Source organism: Sus scrofa, chromosome 9 (assembly GCF_000003025.6).
Source record: "Sus scrofa isolate TJ Tabasco breed Duroc chromosome 9, Sscrofa11.1, whole genome shotgun sequence".
NCBI classification, from domain to species: Eukaryota; Metazoa; Chordata; class Mammalia; order Artiodactyla; family Suidae; genus Sus; species Sus scrofa.
In genome coordinates this window covers 29032911-29054541 of record NC_010451.4, presented here as the reverse complement: position 1 = coordinate 29054541, position 21631 = coordinate 29032911, and the positions used below count along the sequence as shown (strand labels likewise).

The following is a 21631-nucleotide window of genomic DNA, read 5'->3' as shown; positions in this document are numbered from 1 at the left end:
ATCTAGAAAGATAAAACCATTTTATAGCAAAGAGATTCAATGTTTTATGAATTTTGTGCTATTTGTCCACAGATGCACTTGCTGAATTTTCTCCAGCAGATAGTAAGTAGGGCAGATTCTACCTTCGTAGTACTTTTTTTCTCAGTGTTTTTTGCATTTAACAAATATCTGTGCTTAAAGGAAGGGAATAAGGCAGAGAAAAGAGATATAAGTCTGGCCTATTACTCTTTTTTGCTTTTGCTTTTCAGGGCCACACCTGCAGTATATGGGAAGTTCTCTGGCTAGGGGTCGAATGGAGCTGCACCTGCTAGCCTATACCACTGCTACAGCAATGTGGGATCCAAGCCACATCTGTAACCTATGCCGCAGCTTGTGGCAATGCTGGATCCTTAACCCACTGAGCAAGGCCAGGGATCAAACCTGCATCCTCAAAGAGATTATGTTGGTTTCTTAACCCGGTGAGATGCACCTGGAACTCCTGGCTTATTATTAAAAGCCAGTATTGGCAACTGCAAAAGTACTCCTGACATTCTTTATTTGTTACACACAGATGGACTGCACATCAAATACAGGGAGGAGCAGAGCCAAGGATTATGAGTCAAAACATGAGTTGTCAGTTGATAAATTCTCCTGAGTACCCAGTCTGCACAAGTCTCCTTTATATCTATGGAAATCTGCAGATTAGCAAATGAGTCACAGGAGGGTGTAGTGCAATGGAAGGGGAATGGTAAAGACAAAAATGCCAGCTGAAAAAATCAATGGCCAAAAGCTTGAAACATATGACCTATTCCCAGGTTTATGTCTTCATGCTGCTCCCTTTTACTCTGCTTTCGTTCACGCTGCAGGTAACATGTGAAATTTCTTCAATATGTATACATGCCCTCTCTCACTTCCGAAACTCGGCATGTGCTTATGACTATAAATAATTTGTCTCTTATTCACACTCTGTTGCCAGGCTGAATGAATCTGTCCTTAAGAAACCTCTCCTCGCCCTTCTCTTGATTTCATTAATTGCTTCTCCCCCATCTTCCCATTATCTCCAAACTGAACTCTAGCAAAGCTCTGGCCATGAAGATGAAAACAATAACCCTTTCCCATTACCATTACTCAATAACCCAAGTTCATTGAGTTTGGGATTAAAACATTTTCTAGCTTAGTTGCTAGCATAGAGTCTGGCATGGCATATAAACTTAAAAAATTCTCTATATTGAATTTGGAACTAATACTGAATTGCCAGTTAAAATTCTCAAGCCTGAGTGCCACTAAGTAGTTAGTTTAAAAAGAGAAGAAAATCATGCATGCATTCCAAATCTACAATATTAGAATCATATCTCTTTCACAAATTCATGACAAGCATTATACTAGACAACAAATGGGAACATGTTTTGTTAACTGTAAAATAACATTAATTAATGTTAGCTTCAAATTGAATGGAGGAAGTTATTTAGCTGAATCCGTGTGTTTTACTGTTTACTATTATCAACAACAGAAACTTAAGGGACAACCTGATTAGCTGTTAAGGATATTATTTAAGAATAATCTATAAAATAAGAGAAAGGGAATAGACATATTGTTCATTCATGGACTATGAAATTAGGTAAAATAATGAACTCACAAATGAAGGAAGAGGGATAAAATTAGAGATCTTAAAGTGATTTTTTGGTAAGAAACCTATACTACAAGAACAGACTCAAAGAACCCTTAAGAAAAACTCAAAAAGTAAACAACAGAAAAACATATCTGTTATGAGTGCATGTCCATGAGGTTTCAATGATTTAAGTGAGAAAAGGCTGCTAAGTTTGATCAGGAGAAATTCATAGCATAATAAATTGCATCTTTAGTAAAATCTATTCAAGAGCTGCCATTTTACATTGACAAAGCATTTAATTTACTTCTGTTACCAAGCAATCTGGCAGTCTCTTTCCCTGGACTGATTTGAACTAGAGTCCCTAAGAAACAAGATCACTAAATAATACCTTAAAAAATGACAATTACTTATAGTACAGTACAATTTTCATGCTTCTTGGTTTTGGCCATTTTCCATCTCATCTCTTAGGTTCAATTACAAGATGATCAAATTGTATATACTTTTATTTTTCCCAGTCCATCTGACCACACAAGAAAAAAGTCACAACTATGCAATTAATTCCCCTAATTAATAAACTCTATTTCCCCTTCAGCCTCTTAAGGCATGCTCCATGCTGTTCTTCTATCTCAAGCCTTCCCTCCAACCTCCTGGAACGGACCCTTGATGGTTCGGGCAGCAGGCCAGGATTTTCACAGCTTTTACAAACACATTAAAAACACATTACAATCCCTTCTGCAAATCTGTCCATGTATACCACTGTGCCACAGTTGCATCTCTGCTTAACTTCTTAACCATACTCTTATTGTTTCTCAATTTAACTGTGAAGTTCACTTCTGTAGTAGCCTCTCAGGGTTCATATTTTCAAGCTCCATGCTGTACCACGTGACACTGATCCAGAAGCCAAGAAAGATCCATACTCACACACACAACCACCATGTCTTTATCCTCTAGCAATTCCATTAATTATCTCTTCGCTGCATTTGTTCCGAACATTTCTTTTCTTATTTCCAAAGTTACAATGGACTTTTTATAGTTTTCCTCATGGAAATCTGTAATCTGTAATTTCCTCCCACCCAAACCTAGCCCTCCACTAATTATTTTGATATTGGTAAATAAAATTTCTCCCCTGTAAATTCTGTTGCCTGCAACCGTCTTCTTATTACTCTCCATCTCATTAGCTTCCATTTCCAAGCTTAGTTGAAAGCAGAATGTTATTCTCTTGCCTGGCTTTTATTTTCTCATTCTCTCCTTCCCTTTAATACAATTACAGAGGTAAATATCACTGATCCACTGAAAGCTGTCTTATAGTGAATCCCAAAGGACTAATAACACATGCATCATAGATCAAAGTGGTAAATATTTTCTACCTTGGTGTTAGACCCAATCCTAAAGACTATTGTTTCAAATGGAATTGCTGTTATTGGCATAGGAATATTTGAGTGCACATTTCTTGGAGAATTTTTTTTTGCTTATAAGCTCTCTATATTTATGTCTAATTTCTGAAGGTCAATGTTGGCATAGCTGAAATTCACATAAGACTGCCCTCAGCCTTGAAACCATGTATATTCATTGCTAACATCAGTTGAGATATATTAAGTATAGGCTGTTATATTTTCCCTGGGCTTTATTACTATGTTGGTCCTTTCATCCTTTCAATTCATAGGAGGACAGAAAACAGGGACGTTATGCAGGTTTACATATACAAATACTCACAAATGCTATAATTGAACAGAGGCAAAGTATAGAGGATAATAAATTGAAAAAATTATATTATCTGGCACTTATTAGGTAACATGCCCTGTGCACAGCACTTGAAAAAACACTATTCCTCATAGTCCCATAAGATCAGTATTACTATCATCCTCTTTACTCAGGTGAAAAGCAGGTTTTTGAGACTCTAAGCATCTTATTCAAATTTACACTGCTAATAGGGGACCCAAACAAGATGGAAACTCATGTCTTCTGACTCTAGATAGTAACAGAAGAGAACAAACATGGCTTCCAATTGGCTCTATTATTTTATTTCATTTTATTTTAATTACTCAATGAATTTTATTACATTTATAGTTGTATAACAATCGTCACAACCCAATTTTATAGGATTTCCATCCCAAATCACCTGCACTATTATTTTAGCTCTAACCTTTGTGCTCAGTTCCCTGTGCTTACTCATCTGGCTCTCCACTGTTATGAAAGAATGTTGCCTCTAGTCTGAAACATACATGATGGCCCATTCTCAAGGCTCTGCCTCCCAGGCTTGACCTTTAGAGGTATAACGTTTTCATTCATAAATAGGTTAAAATTTGCACAATGGAGAATAATATTTGCCTTTTTGGAGGTTTATAAAAACATTGTGACCAGACCTAGGTAGATGTTTACAAGAGCAAAGGAAGCTTCCACCAAGAAGTTTGCAACAACTAGCCTTGTTCTCTCCCTTTTTAGTATAAAAGAAGCCTAAATTCAAACTTGGTAGTTCTAAGATAGTTCTTTGAGACACTAGTCCTCCATCATCTGTCAGCCTTCTGAGTAAAGTCACTATTCCTTCCAACACCTCATCTCTCAATTTATTGGCCTGTTGTGCGGTGAGTAGTGCAAACTTGGACCCAGTAACAGAATCTAAATTCTTACCTAAAGACATCTAATAAAGCTTCATAAAAATTATATTTTAAACAGCCCTTAAAGGATAAATAGAATTATGACACACAGAGATGGTCAAAAAGTCTTTCCAAAATTAAGGAGCAAAATGAGTGTCTCATTAAAGGAGAAGTTCCTTTCCAAACATATGCATCATAAAAATTTAAAGAGAAGCTCTATTCCATCTTTCAGGATCAGCATAATTCAGTAAAAACTAAAATCAGAGAATATAAAAATGATCAACATTCCTGCATAAGGGAAATATATAAGCCATTGTTTTTATTGAGAATGTGGAACTAAAAAGAATCTTATAAACTGAAGTTCAATGTATTGTGCTAAGCACAGTTTTGAGCACAACATAAGCACAAAGTAAATAGTGTGCTGTTGATTCCTGGGCAACTTAGCATATCAGCAACCATGAAGGAAACAAGATAGATTTTTATTATTTATTATTATATTTTTATTACTCATTATATTTTTATTATTTATTATTATATTTTTGTCAGCAAAAAATAATGGAAATGAGCAGGAACACAAAACTCATATGTGTTTAAAATATGTTTAAATATAGCATTTTATGATGTACAAATTTTAAAAATGGTGAGAAATATGAAGTCATTATTGCAATTATCCTCATTTCTAAAGGGAAAAGTAAAGCTGAGAAATGACCTATCACAGTGAATCAGTGACGGATTGGGATGCAAGATCTTGTCATCTGATGCCAAAAAGAAAGCAGTAATAGCAACAGCACCATAAAGTGTGTCGAAGTGCCTGCCTCTTATAGGTACACACACGTCCTTTTGAGTTCAGCCTGTCTATAATCCATTAGGGTCTATGCAGCTTGGACTCTGATACAATACTCACTATTATATATAAGCTGATCCTTTAGAACAGAAATATTCTGATGGTGCCCTCTTTTGCCCTTTTCTCTTTCTGATAACTTAGGAACCAGTCACTTCACACAGAGCATGGGAGTTTTGGCATCACCAGGTATGTATGCAGTGCCAGCTCATATTCTCATATAGCCTGAAGTATGAAACTCATTCTTAGTAAAGGAGAGTTGAGAATCTCAGTAAGGAAAGGCTTGCCACTGTTCCCTCCTCTTATCATGTGTCTTTTTTTTTTCTTTTTAAGAAATAGAATTAGCCAGATGCTGTGTTCTATAGGGTCAAATACTATGAAGGAAAGGTTAGAAAAATGAGATTTCATATAAAAACAAATCTTTGGAAAAGCAAACTGAGACTAGCGTCGAATCTTGGACTCCTGGATGTCACATTTGGTTCATTTTACTGTACTTTGCCCTTTTAATTTGCATTTGCATCTCAGGACACTCTACAGTCGATCAGGATAGATAGCAACTAGCCTTTTTGAAACATCTGGATATTCAATTCTTAGTGCCCAGGACACCTTTAAGAGATTTTTGCATTACAGGCACACAATTCCCAAGCCAGAGAATAAAGCATTTCCTGCCTTAAACTCTGTGCTAAAGGTTTTGACTTCAGAGGTTTGCAAAAGGTAGCTTAAATAGTACTACAGTTAAGTTCTCATAAGTGTCTGAAAGCCCCATGTCCACCTAGGGGAAGGCTTCTTTTTATAGAACTTTTCAGTTATTTGTTCCATTCAAATTGAGCCTATTTGATTAAATCAATGCCTTTTACAATGACTGTAATTCAGCAGGTTTCTCCTTTGTTATTTAAACCTGGAGCCTCCAAATCTGTTAATCATTTTAATTTGCGAGCTAGGATAGAATACAGGATGAGTGGTTTTAGAGCTTCTGATATGTAATGATAATCTAATGTAGGCTGGGGGAAATCATTTTAATTTCCTCTTTTCAAACATTAGTCCACTGTCCTATAAACTATGCTATAGGGTACAATCCTCTGCTGGCATGGAATGAATGAGACGACCTTAATGGAGCTCTTTCACATCTAATGTCTATGGCTCTTTAATTCAGTTATCCTTTAGGCATGGAAGAGCTTTCCATCATTACTCCAATGTCTAACTACCACTGTCGCTTCAAAAAAGCCTCTCAAGGTATGTTCTACTTTTCTGTCTTACTTGAGCTTCTGCTTCATGTCACTGGCTGCCACTGTTGCTATAGCTTTTCATCCCTGCCAGAATCACTTCCTGGTGTTCCTCCAGAATGTTATTGAGAAACTTGATAAAATGTCTCTTTCCATGACAGATGTGAAAGCATTTGTCCCCCATTTTATGACAGGTACATTTCTAACACCAGTCATTTCTGCATATTTATTTAGGTTAATATTCCAGAGATAGGAACCAAGTAGTTTATATGTATAATTTATACATAATCTTCTGCTTCTCCTGTTATTTGAAATTCAAGTTTACTGCCTTATGAATGTTTATAATCTTGAATAAGCAGAGCTCTAGGCAAAACATACCCTGATGCTGTCTTCTCTGAATCAACAGTGGAGATTTGCCAGACAAGTGACTTTAGATAAAATGGAAAAGATTTAAAGGAACAAGGAAAAGATAAATATACTCAGACAGCACACCTCTGACTAGTGGCGCACAGGTGGTGTTAAATACCTAAGATTTTATGTGTAGTATTTGTAAACTGTACACATGCTATGCACTTGGCTGAGTTAAAAATATATCAACAATAAAAACTAGCAATCCTTTCCATGACAACTGGTTTCAGATAGAATTCTGCATGGGTGTGAACTTTAGCTTTTTTTTTTTTTTTTTTTTTTGGTCTTTTTAAGGCCAGACCCATGGCATTTTGAGATTCTCAGGCTAGGGGTCGAATTGGAGCAGTAGCTGCTGGCCTATATCACAGCCACAGCAACACCAGATCCAAGTCACGTCTGCAAACTACACCACAGCTCACAGCAACACCAGATCCTTAATCCACTGAGTGAGGCCAGGGATTGAACCTGCGTCCTCATGGATGTTAGTCGGATTCGTTTCTGCTGAACCGCGACAGGAACTTCTGGCTGTGAACTTTAAACAGGACTGTTTTTAAATAGAGGGAGGATGGATTTATTGCCAAACTCTTTAAAATTTTGTGCAGTCAGAGCAGGTTGATAGAGGCAAGCTTACTGAACCATTCTTGAGGATGCGTGTCTTTCAGGGACATGCAATCAGTAGGTGGTGATTTTCTTTCCAATCCGTCATCTTATCAATGTTCTGTACAAATAGAAGTTATGGCCAATAATTCAGTAAGCAACTTGTGTCTGAGTTCCCTCACCAATTGAGGTGTCTAGAGCTGAATGATGCCATTAATTCCATGCATTAGCTAGTCCACACCCCAGAGCTCAAGATTGCTCTCTAGAGGCAAATCTACCCCAAACAGAAATTTCAGTTTTCTCTTAGATAATCATATTATGTAAAGAGTACAGACAGAAGGAGAAAGACTAGCTGGCAGAGTAGAAGGATGTGAGCTCACCTCCTCTTAAGAAAACAACAAAATCACAACTAATTGCTGAACAACTATCAACAAGAGACTGGAAACTACCAAAAAAAAGATATTCTACACCCAAAGGCAAAGAAGAAGCCACAAGGAGATGGCAGGATGGGCACTTTCAAGATATAAGCAAAACCCATACTTGCCTGCTGGCAACCCACAGACTGGGAAATAACTGTATCATAGAGGCTCTCCCAAAGAAGTGAGAGTTCCGAACCCCACCTCAGATTATCATGCCTGGGGGTGTGGCATTGGGAAGAGGAGGCCCTGGAACATTTGTCTTTGAAGGGCAGTGGGGCTTGTGCATAGGAGCCAACAGGACTGGGGGAAACTCAGAGTCCAGTCTTGGAGCATACACACAGGTTTCATGTGCACTGGGTCCCAGTGCAGAGCAGAGACTCCATAAGAAAGGTACAATATTCTATGTAAGAACTCTTTATTGTAGTACACACTGTGAGAATACAAATGTAGGCATTTTTTTTTATAGATTCAGGTATAGATGGAGGCACAGAAAAAGAGGTCTCTAAATTAGGTTTATTAGTTTTGACTCCCTCTTCTCCCTCTTACAAATTCTGTGACTCTGGTTAATTAATCTTGATAAGTTTCAGTTTCCTCATGGTGAAATGGGAATCGTCTTAGGCTGGCCTCATAAGATTTTCCCTAGTAATAGGATCAGGAATGTACGGAATTTTTGGCAAAGAGTGAAATACAATAAAAGTATTAATTATTATGACATAGTACACACAAAAAAAAATTGAAGAGTTTAATCTAACAAAGGATACTCATATTTTTTTTAGTTTAAGGGGTTTGAATAAATGAACTGTTATTTAAGGAGATTGCTATCTTTTAAGATAACCCTGTAGGTTTTACATTGTCAGGGCATTCATTTGCACTGAAAAAAAAAAAAAAGATTCAAGTTTTATACCTAAAAGGCAACATCTATTTTTTAAAGTCAATAGGATGCCTGATAACAAATAAGGCCTAAAGAAATAATAAGAAAATACTAGATTAAAACCACATGACAAATTAATTCATAATGATGATACAAAGAAAATCTTGAAAGTGTTTACAATATAAATTGCTGAATTTCTAGTTGTGACCAGAAACAGAGATTGATATGTAATGTAAAAAAATGAAAAAGATAAAGTATAAAGTATCATAAGAATTATTGATAATCATAAGAAACATACATGAAGGTAAATGATGAGGTAAATGGTAATTAGAATATTAAAAACAAATGAAGAGGTAAATATGTGGCCATACACACACCCCAAAACACCAAAGTGAAATCCCAATGAGTGAGAGGTAGATATAAAGTGAAAAGAAAAAAAAATAATAAAACCTAAAAAAAATCAGGATGAAAAAGTGAGTATAAATAAAGAAACCACAATATCAGAACCTCAGAGTGAGAACTCAGGGTAACACGGACATAGAAGCATTGAAGACATTTTTAATTTATTATTTATTTTTATTTTTGTCTTTGAGGGCCACACCCATGGCATTTGGAAGTTCCCATGCTAGGGGTCAAATCAGAGCTGTAGCCTCTGGCCTATACCACAGCCATAGCAATCTCAGATCTGAGCTGTCTCTACGACCTATACCACAGCTCATGGCAATGCTTGATCCTTAATCCACCAAGCAAGGCCAGGGATCAAACCTGCATCCTCACAGTTACTAGTCAGATTCATTTCCGCTGAGCCACGATGAGAACTCCCTTAAAGAAATTTTTTAAATTGCAATTACTAAGAGATCACTATATTTATGAATTGTAAATATGAAAAAATTAGTATGGATGGATCCTGACGATAAAGTTATGTGTCAGAGAAACAAACAAAAAAATATCCTATTAATATACTGCTTTGGGGGTATGTAGTTTTCCTTTCAAAACCCTAAAAATGAGCATAGGGAAGCATTAAATCCAGAATTTAACACAATAACAATCTCAGAAAGCATGTCTGAAATTACCTCAATTCTTAAATTTATTGGGTTTTGAATGATGCAACTGTACCATTTGATCATAATTTAAGACAATGAGACCAAGACGACACTTTTGTGTTCAACTTATTGGATTATTTATTAATGCTTTCTACTCTTTCTGGGTGATGTTAACCTTGCAGATCTTGATAAATTGACAAGATAGCTCTAGATTTACATTCTTTTAGATTAAAACTTGAATTTTGTTTATGGTTTGTCAAAAAATCCTAATTGAGGACACAGGCATACATTCTTCTATGTCATTTATATTTCCCCTGTTTCTTTGTGTTACAAGATATTTTAAAACTGAACCAGAAATGAACATTACTCGCTGCTCCCCAAACACCGAGATCCTTTCCCAAGCCATCTCCTATATTGCCTAGTCGAATATAGGACAGGATCTGATAATGATTCATTATGAAAGTTTCAAAATCCTAATAATTTTTACTATACGTAATAAAAAGAAGTGGGTTCATTACATCAGGGGTGGAAAGTCAGACCTCCATGTTTGTGCTCTTCCCTCTTCTCATGTAACTGAAGGAGAAATCAGCAATATAACTGAAAACCATCTTTTTCCTGAGCCTTAAAATTTTTCCCAATATGAAGTTCCAGACACACCTTACTAATAAGGTAGAATCAGCACTATGAGTGAAAGCTAGTGTGACACCTCTAATGAGAATAAAATGATGGGTTGTAACTGAATTTTAGATCAAGAGATCATAGGCATCTGGTAAGAGAGATCATTTAAAGAGGAAATTGGTATGATGGGTTAAAGACAAATTGGAGACTGGAGAGATCATTTCTCCAAGCATAAGCAGTGATATAACTACGATGCAGCCTGAACAGGCTGTGAAATGTAGAGAACTGGTTTTACACAGCTAGAACGGGATGCTTTGGATCACTACAAGTGTTCTTTTACGTACTGAACCATTTCATATACACAGCAACTGTATACATTGAATACTATTATCATCTACCTTTCCCAGAAAAAAGAAAACTGAGGCCCATCGAGGTTAAATAACTCACCCAAGTTAAACCGGATAATCAAAGGCAGAAACTGGGATTTGAACTGGATAATCTGCTTCAGAGCCAATGTCCTTAACTATAAGCTTTAGACCTTCTGCCTCCTACATAAGTCTATTAGAAGAATCAAATAAGAACATCTGAGTGAAAGTGAATTTTAAGGCATCGGCAGATGTAAAGAGTTTATATTAGTAATGGACTCCTGAAACATGCGGCGTGGTTGAGGATTGGGCTTGCACATAAGAGCCCTTGCCAGCATGTGAATGCTGTGACCAATCCCTTAGTAAGTGTGGCAAGTATTAGAATAATTTATTTCACTTGAGTCTTATTTGAATTTTAGCATTTTATCATATTAGCCTCAAGGAACTGAACAGAGGAGTTCATGCAAAACCCCAGTGACGTTCTTTTTATATTTTACTACAGATAGTCTGCTCTTCCCAGAAATTCCTTGAAGGTAGAAACTGTAACTTTTACCACATGCTATGTCCTGCAGGGCTATCTCAGGGCTTTGAAGATAGAGTAGGTAGTCTATAAATATTTGTTAAATAAATAAATGAGTTAATTATAACTCTATTTACATTGGGCTTTTACTCAAATAAAATATCAACTTTATTTTTGGAGTGTCTTGGTTGCCAGGGACATTTTTATATACACAGAAGCCTCCCAGCTCCCCTCATCCCACTTCCCACCAGCATTTTCCTGTAGTAACTGCCATCACAATCTTGAGTATAGAGAAAGCAGAGTTTAACTCAAATGTTCTTTAATAGCAGCATCTCTACTGAGTGGAAGGGAAATTGATTATGATGGTTGTCAGAATGCAAGAAAATAAGTTAAAATCTAGACATGGACTAAATGGTATCTCTGACTTTAAAGAATCAAGTTCCACTTATCAGTAACTTAAGAGCACTCCAAATGCATAGAACAGATAGAAACACAATGCAGAAGTACAAGACCCATTTGCAGAAAATCAAAGCTCATCCATACATTTTTCTTTTCTTTCTTCTTTTGGTAGTATGTGTTAAAAGAATTCACAGCATCCCTTTATCTGGGTTAATAACAGTATAAACCTGAATGTTTTACAGTGGGAATTGAAAATTCCTGATAAGTACAAACAAAAGCAGAGTATTCATTTTTGGTAAGTTTTTCATTATTGACAGCTTTACAACTCCTTTCATGGCAATGCCAATTGATTTGGAGCCATCATTAAAAGAATTCCATATGCCTGAACTTGAACTATAAAGTTGGGCAACAGGTGGTGAAACATTTACAAAAACAAGCTCGGCCTACATTGGAACAAAAATGGATACTATCATTATTAAATTACAAGCAGAATCATAATTAAAAGTAACTATTGAGAGAAATCCTGGTGAATAAGCAATATGTTTGTGAGCCAGCACATCTCAACGCCTAACACCTAACAGTAGCTCTTGAGGTTCTCCTGAGAAAGTTTAAATCTGGAGTGGCAATTGTATCTTTCCTTAATATGTTTACTCCTTTGTTCTAAAAAGCAGGACTACAGAGCTTAAACTAGCACTTTATTTGAGATGTTGCTCCAAAATAAATCTCTCCTGACATGGATTTATAGGTTGGACTGAAGTATATTTTAACCTCACGGTTTGGTTATTTCTATGCTATTTTAAATGTTTCTAAAAATTCTAAGTGTCAAACCACATAAATTTCACATGTCCCTTAAAGCCATTTAGACATTTTTCTCATTACTGATGATGAGTAAAAATCATTTTTTGGAGGCAGCAGTACATGGGCTTCACTATCTCATTTACCCTCGATATGAGTTTGTTTCATTCCCATTTTTATAGGCAATAATGCAGCTGTGCAAGGCATTTGCCAATTGTTAACTCTCTTTGTGTGTGTGTGCATAGGAACTGATTGTGATTTAACACTCCACCACTCAGGCAAACCATTCCTCTTACCCACAAATCCTCACAGAGAACAAATACCAGACCTTTGTGAATGTTTATGAATGCCAATATTCTCCAAGACTTGCCTCCTCGCTTGTCCGACTATTTCCTGAGCATGTGGTAATAAAAAAAGAAGCTGGAAGAGACCATCCCATTACCCAGTCTATCCTCCAACACACAGCATGATAGTCACATGTTAATAGACAAAGAATGTGACACAGGCTCTGTGTTACTCCTCTAACTTCCCCTCTTTTTCACTCAAGGGAAAATTTACAAATGCAAATGAGTACAGTTATTACAAAAGTAGCTCCATTATACTCCTGTTTCTTGTTTAAGGGAACTCAAAGATGTATTATATTTTGACAATGTCATCCTTGGAGACTTTGCAGTTCCCCAGGAGATGACATGAGGAACAGGCAGAGTTAGGAAGTTGTGCAAGTAAGGATAGTTATAGAGGCAAGAGCTGCATTCAGCAGATGCCAGCAAGAGGCTTAGTGACATCAATGCAGAGGCCAGAAATGCTTCACAGAACTTTGGTTACCACCAAGACAGGGAACTAGCCAGGCTGAAAGATTCTCAACACCCTCCCCCCCCAAAAAAAAAAAAAATTCCAGGGAAATTATATAAAAAAAAAAAAAAAAAGGATGATGAATCCCAATAAGTTTTTAAATAAATTATTTATTTTTAAAGTCTTATTTTATTGGCTTTTTTTTTTTTTTTATTTTAAGGGCCGCACCTGCGGCATATGGAAGTTCACAGTCTAGGGGTTGAATCACAGCCGCAGCTGCTGGCCTACGCTACAGCCACAGCAATACAGGATCCAGAATCTGAGCTGCATCTGCAATTTACACCACAGCTTATGGCCACACAGGATCCCCAACCCACTGAGTGAGGCCAGGGATTGTACAAATACTAGTCGAATTCGTTTCCGTGGTCTCACAGTCAGAAACCCTTGGCTTATTTTTACTTAAAACAAATTTAGTTAAATAGTTTTAAATAAACAAAAATAAAACAAAAAAAACACTGACAAGTACTGGGGAGACCGAGGGCTACAGTGAACTGTCTGTCATGGATGTGAAGAAGGCATGGGAGGAAAGAGGCTGTAGGAAAGGGCAAAAAGTGGATGACAGGGCAATTAGAGGATTAGTTGGGAAAAAGCTTCGAAAATTCTTCATCCTGCCCTCCACTCTCATGTTACCCTGAGACAGTTTTATTTCCTTCATTGCAGGCTTCAGCTGTGCCAGGATGTATCTTCCAGCGCAGGGTCTTTGGGGGTAAGGGCAGCGTAAAACCCTGCAGAGGTGAGGAGCGAGAGCAAGCAGATCCAAACCGACCAGTTCTCCCTGGATGTTCACTCCTTCCTCCACACTCCCTTTTCCGCTTGCATAGATTGCCTTCTCCAGTGCAGCATGTGTTTAGGATTAAAGATCTAAAACCTCAATGGATGGTTTTTCTCATGGGGTGACAGCAAATGGAAGTGATCAAAATTGGTTTTGTGCTCTATGGAGCTCTCTGCCCGACACTTAAATTCGCCAGGACTGACAAACAGGGCCTGCCCTTGGGTCCTTCTTCAGTGCTGATAACTAGACATAGCAGCTGATGTGCCTAAGGCTAGGGGAACAGGAGTTTACAAGCTCAAACAGCAACACTCTAGACTTCTGTGGATTACCTTAGTTCAAAAGAAAAGGGTAACATATACAGAATTAGAACAAAGGACCAATGATTTAGGGTATGTCCAACAGATGTCCAAAGGAATCTAAGGGAAGATACTGGCATTATAAGAAAGATCATAAATAAATTGTAGTATTATGTAAAAATACACCAACTGAAATGAAGAAGGAACACATTAATTGATATCAGGAACACATAGCATAAGTATGAGGAGGAATCCAGCTTGGGGGAAAACGACAGGGAGTTAAAAGAACAGATACAAACTCCGGCCCGGAAGACACCAGAAAAAGATTAAGATATGAAATATACATAAAAATATATATATATAAAATCAGAGCTATAAGGTATGGAAGACAGAGTTTAAACTGTCAGAACACACACTAGACGTCCCATAGGAGAGAAAATTAAAAATGGATATGAGAAAATACATTTTAAAATGAATAAAAAGCTGGTATTAAAGATAAAAAGACCTGAGTTGAAACTGTCAGATAGGAGAACAAAGGAAACATTTAAACATATTTAGACAAATTTAGACATATTATGGAACATTTTTACAATATCAAAGAAGAGGGAAAAAATTAAATGCTTCTAGGAGAAAAAGGAGGTTATCTCTTAAAAGAATAGGACTCAGAGTGGCATCAGAATTGTTCCCAGTGATGCAAGATGTAAGAAGGAAATAGAGATCTTTTGGACTGAAGGAAGATAATTTTGCACTAAATCTTCTATCATGTGTATAACTGTAACAAAAATATTTTCAACCATATCTCAACCATGTCTTAAATCATTCATCACATGTGGTAAAATACTTTTGAGAGGAAATAATAAAATAGTGAGACAGGAAATGCTACTAGAGATATGTGAATTAAGGGTATTCAGTTATTTAGATGAAGTTTGTTGGTGTTAATAATAAAGGTATGATCAGAGAAAGAAAAAATATTATATCTATATTATATATATGAAATAAAATTAATTGATGATTGGTAATTAATTGATAATAAGGTAGTGGCAGTAAATTAACATGGAGAGTGATCTTCAATTAATAACAACAACCTAAGATATAAAAATAAGAGCACTAATATCTAAGGCAGAAAATGACCTCTATCAAAAAGAAAAGAAGGGGAACATAGGAAACAAAAGAGGTTGCAAATAGAATATATACAATGTCAAGAAATAATTGGGTAGTTCATGCTGTGAAACCAATCCAACTAGTATCCATGAGGATGCGGATTGAATCCCTGGCCTTGCTGAGTAGGTTAAAGATCTGGCATTGCTGTGAGCTGTGATAGGTTGCAGACATAGCTCGGACCCGGCATTGCTGTGGCTGTGGTGCATGCCAGCAGCTGCAGCTTCGATTTGACCCCTAGCCTGGGAATTTCCATATGCCATGGGTTTGGCCCAAAAAAGCAATAATAATAATAATAATAATGATGATAATAATAAATTTACTTTATGTAAATCATTAAATCAATCAAGATTTAGATATAATTTTTAGAAAGTAAAAATTTAGTTCAAATAATGAGTCAAAGATTAAGTAAAAAGACTACCAGAAAGATCAAAAACAAAAAGACAAAAATTGACATATCAAAGATACACCAGAGTATCTTGTGGCATAGTGAGTTAAGGACTCAATGTTGCCTCTGTGAGGATGCGAGTTCGATCCCTGGTCTTGCTCAGTGGGTTATGGATCTGGTATTGCCATAAGCTGTGGCACAGGCTGCAGCTGCAGCTCTGATTCGACCCCTGGCCTGGGAACTTTCCTATGCTGCAGGTGCAGCCTTAAAAATAACAGAATACATGAAAGAAAGCTGCAATCAAAATATTAATAACTGACACAAATAGATTTTTAAGGCAAAAGAAATCAAAAGAGACACAGAAGATTTGTTATAGATTATAAAAAAGAGCAATGAACAAGATATAACTACCATATATATATATGTGTATATATATGTGTGTGTATATATATATACACCACTCAACAAAATTTCTGTAAGGAATATATTTCATCTCTATTTTACAGATGAGGAAATTGAAGTTTAGAAATGCTGAATAATGTAAACCAGCTGTAATGAAAAAAAATCATTAAAATAAAATTTAAAAAAGAAATGCTGAATAAGTTGCCCCAATGATAGACCAGTGTATGCAAAAGCTGGTATTATGAAGCTCTCATATCTGATCAAATATCAAGCCTGGCTGAATCCTGCCAGGCCAGTCTTTCCAAAACGCAACAAAACAATACACCTCCAATATGTACATGTACCTCCAATCTATCCTCTGAATCAATACTGACCAAGCTGGGGAAGAATCCCATCATTCTCAGGGAGAAAGTGTCTTACAGACTTGATACAGGTGGACAAGAGAGACATACTACAGGGCCAATACTAAAAAAGGTGAGTTACAGGTTCCTTATACTGAGACTCCAAAGCCTTGCTTTATAAGCTTTGTGACTTTAGATGCGTTAACTCTCCTAAGCCTAAACCTCTTCAACTGTAGAAAAATACAATTGTTTTTTAAGTAAATCCTCATAGGATTGTTTGGAGATTGAAGGAAGTAATACATTTTAGCCCAGTGCCTGACTCAAAGTATAAAAACAAAAATAAAGCATGTAATTATTACTTGGCAAGAGTTATTGGTAGAATTGACAATGCTTAAGCAGAAGACTTCAGCAGATAGTTGGTTATCTTCCCAACAAATTTTCTGAAAGAGGCTGGGGATGTTTAGTTTCTTTTTTTTTTTTTTTTTCTTTTTTGGCCACCCCTTGGCATATGGAGTTAAGGAGTTCCCAGACCAGGGATCAGATTCTAGCCGCAGTTGCTTCCTATGCTTCACCTGCAGCTGAGTGAGCAGAATGAATGCACTGGCATCTCTGTGTTGCCAGACCCCCAGGTATAGGACCTGGACCTGGTCCTGTTCCTTCTGGTGATCATTTCTTGGATGGATCCTTAACTCACTGTGCTGGGTCAGCCATTAAACCAATGTCCCAGCACTACAGAAACAGCAGGATCCCACTGTGCCACACCTGGAATTTCTTTTAACTCTCTTTTAGTAGTATGGGCGAAAGTCCTGCATTTCAGCATAGGTGAAGTGTGTTATTGACATGACTGACATTGCAGCAGGTACAATGGTGTGACAGCCAGAGATTATTAGTCAACTGTGAAGCAAACGTCCATCAGTGGTTGAGCAAATATGGTATAGCCTCACAATGAAATGTTACTCAAAAAGACATTGAGGAGTTCCCGTCGTGGCGCAGTGGTTAATGAATCCGACTAGGAACCATGAGGTTGTGGGTTCGGTCCCTGCCCTTGCTCAGTGGGTTAACGATCCGGCGTTGCCGTGAGCTGTGGTGTAGGTTGCAGACGCGGCTCGGATCCCGAGTTGCTGTGGCTCTGGCGTAGGCCGGTGGCTACAGCTCCGATTCGACCCCTAGCCTGGGAACCTCCATATGCCCTGGGAGCGGCCCAAGAAATAGCAAAAAGAGAGAAAAAAAAAAAAAAAGACACTGAAACAATTGACTTATGTGCAACAACATGGAGGAATTTCAAAACTTGTGTACTGAGCAAATGAAGCCGGGGAGAGAAGACAGTGAAACATATGATTCTATTTACATGAAGTTCTAGAACAAACGTAACTCACATATAGCACTAAAAGTCCAATCAATTGGTTACCTGGGGCAGAGATTTCAAGGCAATTGATTATGAAGGGTCAGAAGAGAACTACTGAGGCCATGATCACAGGGATGTATATGTCTGGTAAACTTATCAAACATTTATACTGAAACATTTATACTGAAAATAGTGATATTTTATTGTATATAAATTATATACCAATAAAGTAGATTTTAAAAAATAAGTGACCACTTGAAGAATCCTGTTTCACTAATGCCTTTTATTTCTCTATATCAGTTAACTAATAAAATTCAATTCAATACAATAAATACCCAGGAGGGCACTAGGTCATACTTCTTATATGCAAACACTGTAAAAAAACTTTCAAGGTATATATCATTTTTCTTATCCTGCAAATGAAGTAGTAGAGGCTTAGCAATATTGGTTACCTATTTGAAACCACACAACTTCTATGGGTTAGAGGCAAATCCATGAGATGCCAAATTCTATACTTTTCCACTCTGCTTTATTGTCTCACATTTTTATAGCATAATAAAGAGCTAAGAAACCCTTTCCATCATCAGTTTACATACTGAACTTGCATATGCTTTAAAAAAAAGAAAATTAAGTCTAATAATATCCTAAAATGCTTATAATTATTTTGCTTCTCAATCTTGTCATTTAAGTTATCCTCTATGTAATAATAATAACTCTACCATAAATTGATAGAACTCTATTCTCACTCTGAGTTGTTCATTAATAAATTCACAATACAGCTGTTAGGAAATTATGTTTGATCAGCTATTTCCAAGATTCTTTAATACACTAAAGAAAGTACAAAGTTAATAGAAGTAAAATGGATTTTCTAAGGAGATTTGAAGATAGTTGAAGTCATTGATTTAGAAAGACAATTGTGTGTTAAAATGCTCCAGAGAAGGTTAGGAATGGTTGCCTTTATATGCATGTCAAGAAGGCAAGCAACCAGAAGATAAATGATATTAAAAGGAAAATACAGATCAATAAACTTGGAATTAAAAAAAAATCAAGAAGCCAATTTAAAAATGGATTTCAGAGTAAACAGGAATCAAGTGATTTATATAAACTAGGGTAATATGTATGTATTTGTTCTTAGTTCCAGTGAAGAAGCAAGTAACAGCATGGGTATTTTAGCTCACATATAAAATGAAACAAACCAGAGCGAGAGAAAGAGAATCCTGTTTCAGTACAGATAACCTTGGTAAGTAAAAGTGTCAGAATGTTAATACTCACTTGTTCTTTGATGCACAAGTGTTACCAAGTCCACTGATCACTGCATGACAGACCAATAGATGGAGAGTTGAGGTGTTGGGACAAGGAATAATGACTTTATTCAGAAAGCCAGCAGACTAAGAGGATGGCAGACTAGTGTCCCAAAGAACCATCTTACCCAAGTTAGAATTCAGGCTTCTTTTATACTAAAAAGGGAGGGGGCGTGGCTATTGTTGCAAAATGTTTTGGTGCAGGACTCTTTTATTCTTCTAGCTCTCTGCATAGGTCTGGGCACAATTTTCCTATAAATCTCCAACAAGACAATGGTTATTTTCTGTTCTGCAACTTTTTATCTCTGAATGAAAAAGAGTTATTCCTTTAAAAATCAGAGTTTTGGCTGGAGTTCCCCTTGTAGCTCAGGGGGTTAAGAATCCGACTCGTATCCATGAAGATGTAGGTTTGATCCCTAACCTTGTTCAGTGAGTTAAGAATCCAGCATTGCCGTGAGCTGTTAAGTAGGTCACAGACATGGCTCAGATCCAGCATTTCTGTGGCTGTGGCATAGGCCGGCAGCTGTAGCTCAGATTCAACTAACACAGGAACTGCCATATCCTGCAGGTGCAGCCCTAAAAAGCAAAATGAATAAAACAAAAACATGTCAGAATGGGCTATTCTATCATATATATTTTAGGCTATAGGCAACATTATTCTACACGGGTGCAAAGCCATCATGACTAAGCAGAGGCACCAGAATACCAGGGTTAGAGTAAAGGAAAAAATCCAATAAGGAGTCAGATTTGTTCTTCTCTGTTACACTTCTTTCCTTCCTTTCTTTCTCTCTCTCTCTTTCTTTCTTTTCCTGCACCGATGACATGCAAAAGTTCTCAGGTCAAGGATCAAACCCCTGCCACAGCAGTGACTGGAATAACAGTGACAATGCTGGATCCTTAATCCACTGAGCCACCTGGGAATTCCACACAGGTAATACTTTATTTTTCAGTTACCATGCCACTAAAGGGCCAAGCCTATATACTCATTAGGAATTATGAGTTCCTTATTTTATATGGGATCTCAAGCTCATATAAGAAATTACATTTATATTAAGGTGACATTAAATTTGCACTTAATTCCCCTTGTATATATGCTATGGTCTGGATGTTTGTGCCACCCTATCCTCTAACTCTTGTACTGAAACCTGATCCCCAGTGTGATGGTACTTGAGATGATTAAGTCATGAGGGTGAGCTCTTATAAAAGAGGCCCTAGAGAGAGATCCCTCATCCCTATATCCATATGAGGATATAGCAAATAGTTGTTTATCTGTGAACAAGAAGGTGGTCCTAAGCAGACAATGAATATACCAGCATCTTTAACTTAGACTTTGCAGCCTCCAGAATTATGAGAAATACATTTCTGTTGTTTACAAACCATGCAGTCTGTATGTTTTTGTTTTAGCAGCTTGGATAAACTAGAGTAATGTTCTTTTGAACATGGGACAGTCTATCAGTCTAAATATAAATAGCAATTCCTTATATTCTTCTTAGATAACCCCAATTTATTTGGCTTTTTTTCTTGTCCTCAAAAAATGATTCGTTTAGTGTATGGTGAAGTGATATATATTTTGTTTGTATTTTAGTGACATATACGTGATAAACATACTCTTGCTGATGTGGAAAAATATCTAAGATCACAAGATCTCTTTTTTGCTACAGAAAATAGTTTACCGCAAATTGAGGGGTTGCTTGACCTCTGAGAAAACAAAGTCCTTTTCCCCCTCTCATCCTTGTATTCTATTCTGCAAAAAAACAGTCATGCTAATACTATTGTTCAGATTCTAAAATACTCTTTGGAAAAATTTTTTTTTAGGTATGAAAACTCATTGAAATAATTTGGCCTAAACTGTATTACCCAATCCTCTAGCACCTCTTCTGTTGGTCCCAGAAAGTTTGACTTTTCTTTCAACATATATTGTAAAGCCTGAGATTCAAGTTTGCATACTGGGCTAGTTTTTCTTATTTTTCTGGTATAGAGTTCCATACTTCTATCTGGGACCACAATCTCTAAAACCTTAATGCAGTCTGATGTGGTCTTTTTGAGCCTTTATTATGTAACTTTCTTTTCATTGATCTTGCCAGGGAGAGGACTATTTGAGTTGAATTAAGCATCAAGTGTTTCTGAATTCCATCGTCTGATGCTATGAGAAAATAACATTTTAATTCAACAACATAATGCTCAGCATCCTCAACAAAGTATTAAGTGGTAGTACTAAAGCCAATGGAAAACATGATGGAATTGGGATTTTTCTTAGAATAGAAGTAATATCTTTGATTGTTTATGAATAAGACCTTAGAAAGGGATTCTTTCAGATTAAACTTCTACTGAGAAACCAAAATAAATAAGTAAATAAATAAATAAATAGATATCAGGATACTTAAGTGAGAATAAATCAGAAACCCTGATGTTGGCAAAATTTCCAGTCCACTGGAAGAGAAAAAAACTTTTGTCTATAATTCTTGAATTTCTTCTCAATTCTAAGAATGTAAAAT

General features: G+C 36.6%; 1 long non-coding RNA gene across 4 annotated transcripts in view; it reads left to right on the top strand.

Annotated features, from left to right (window-relative positions):
- Positions 1-19409, top strand: part of LOC110255422 — a 53608-nt gene extending 34199 nt beyond the window's left edge. For 2 of the 4 annotated variants that reach the window (XR_002335596.1, XR_002335598.1), the window contains 3 exons: positions 5168-5212; positions 6177-6256; positions 13794-15496. This is a non-coding gene — a long non-coding RNA (uncharacterized LOC110255422). Of the gene's footprint in view, positions 1-5167; positions 5213-6176; positions 6257-10609; positions 11782-13793; positions 15497-18970 lie in introns of those variants that run through there. The other 2 variants (XR_002335597.1, XR_002335599.1) reach the window with 2 other exon arrangements.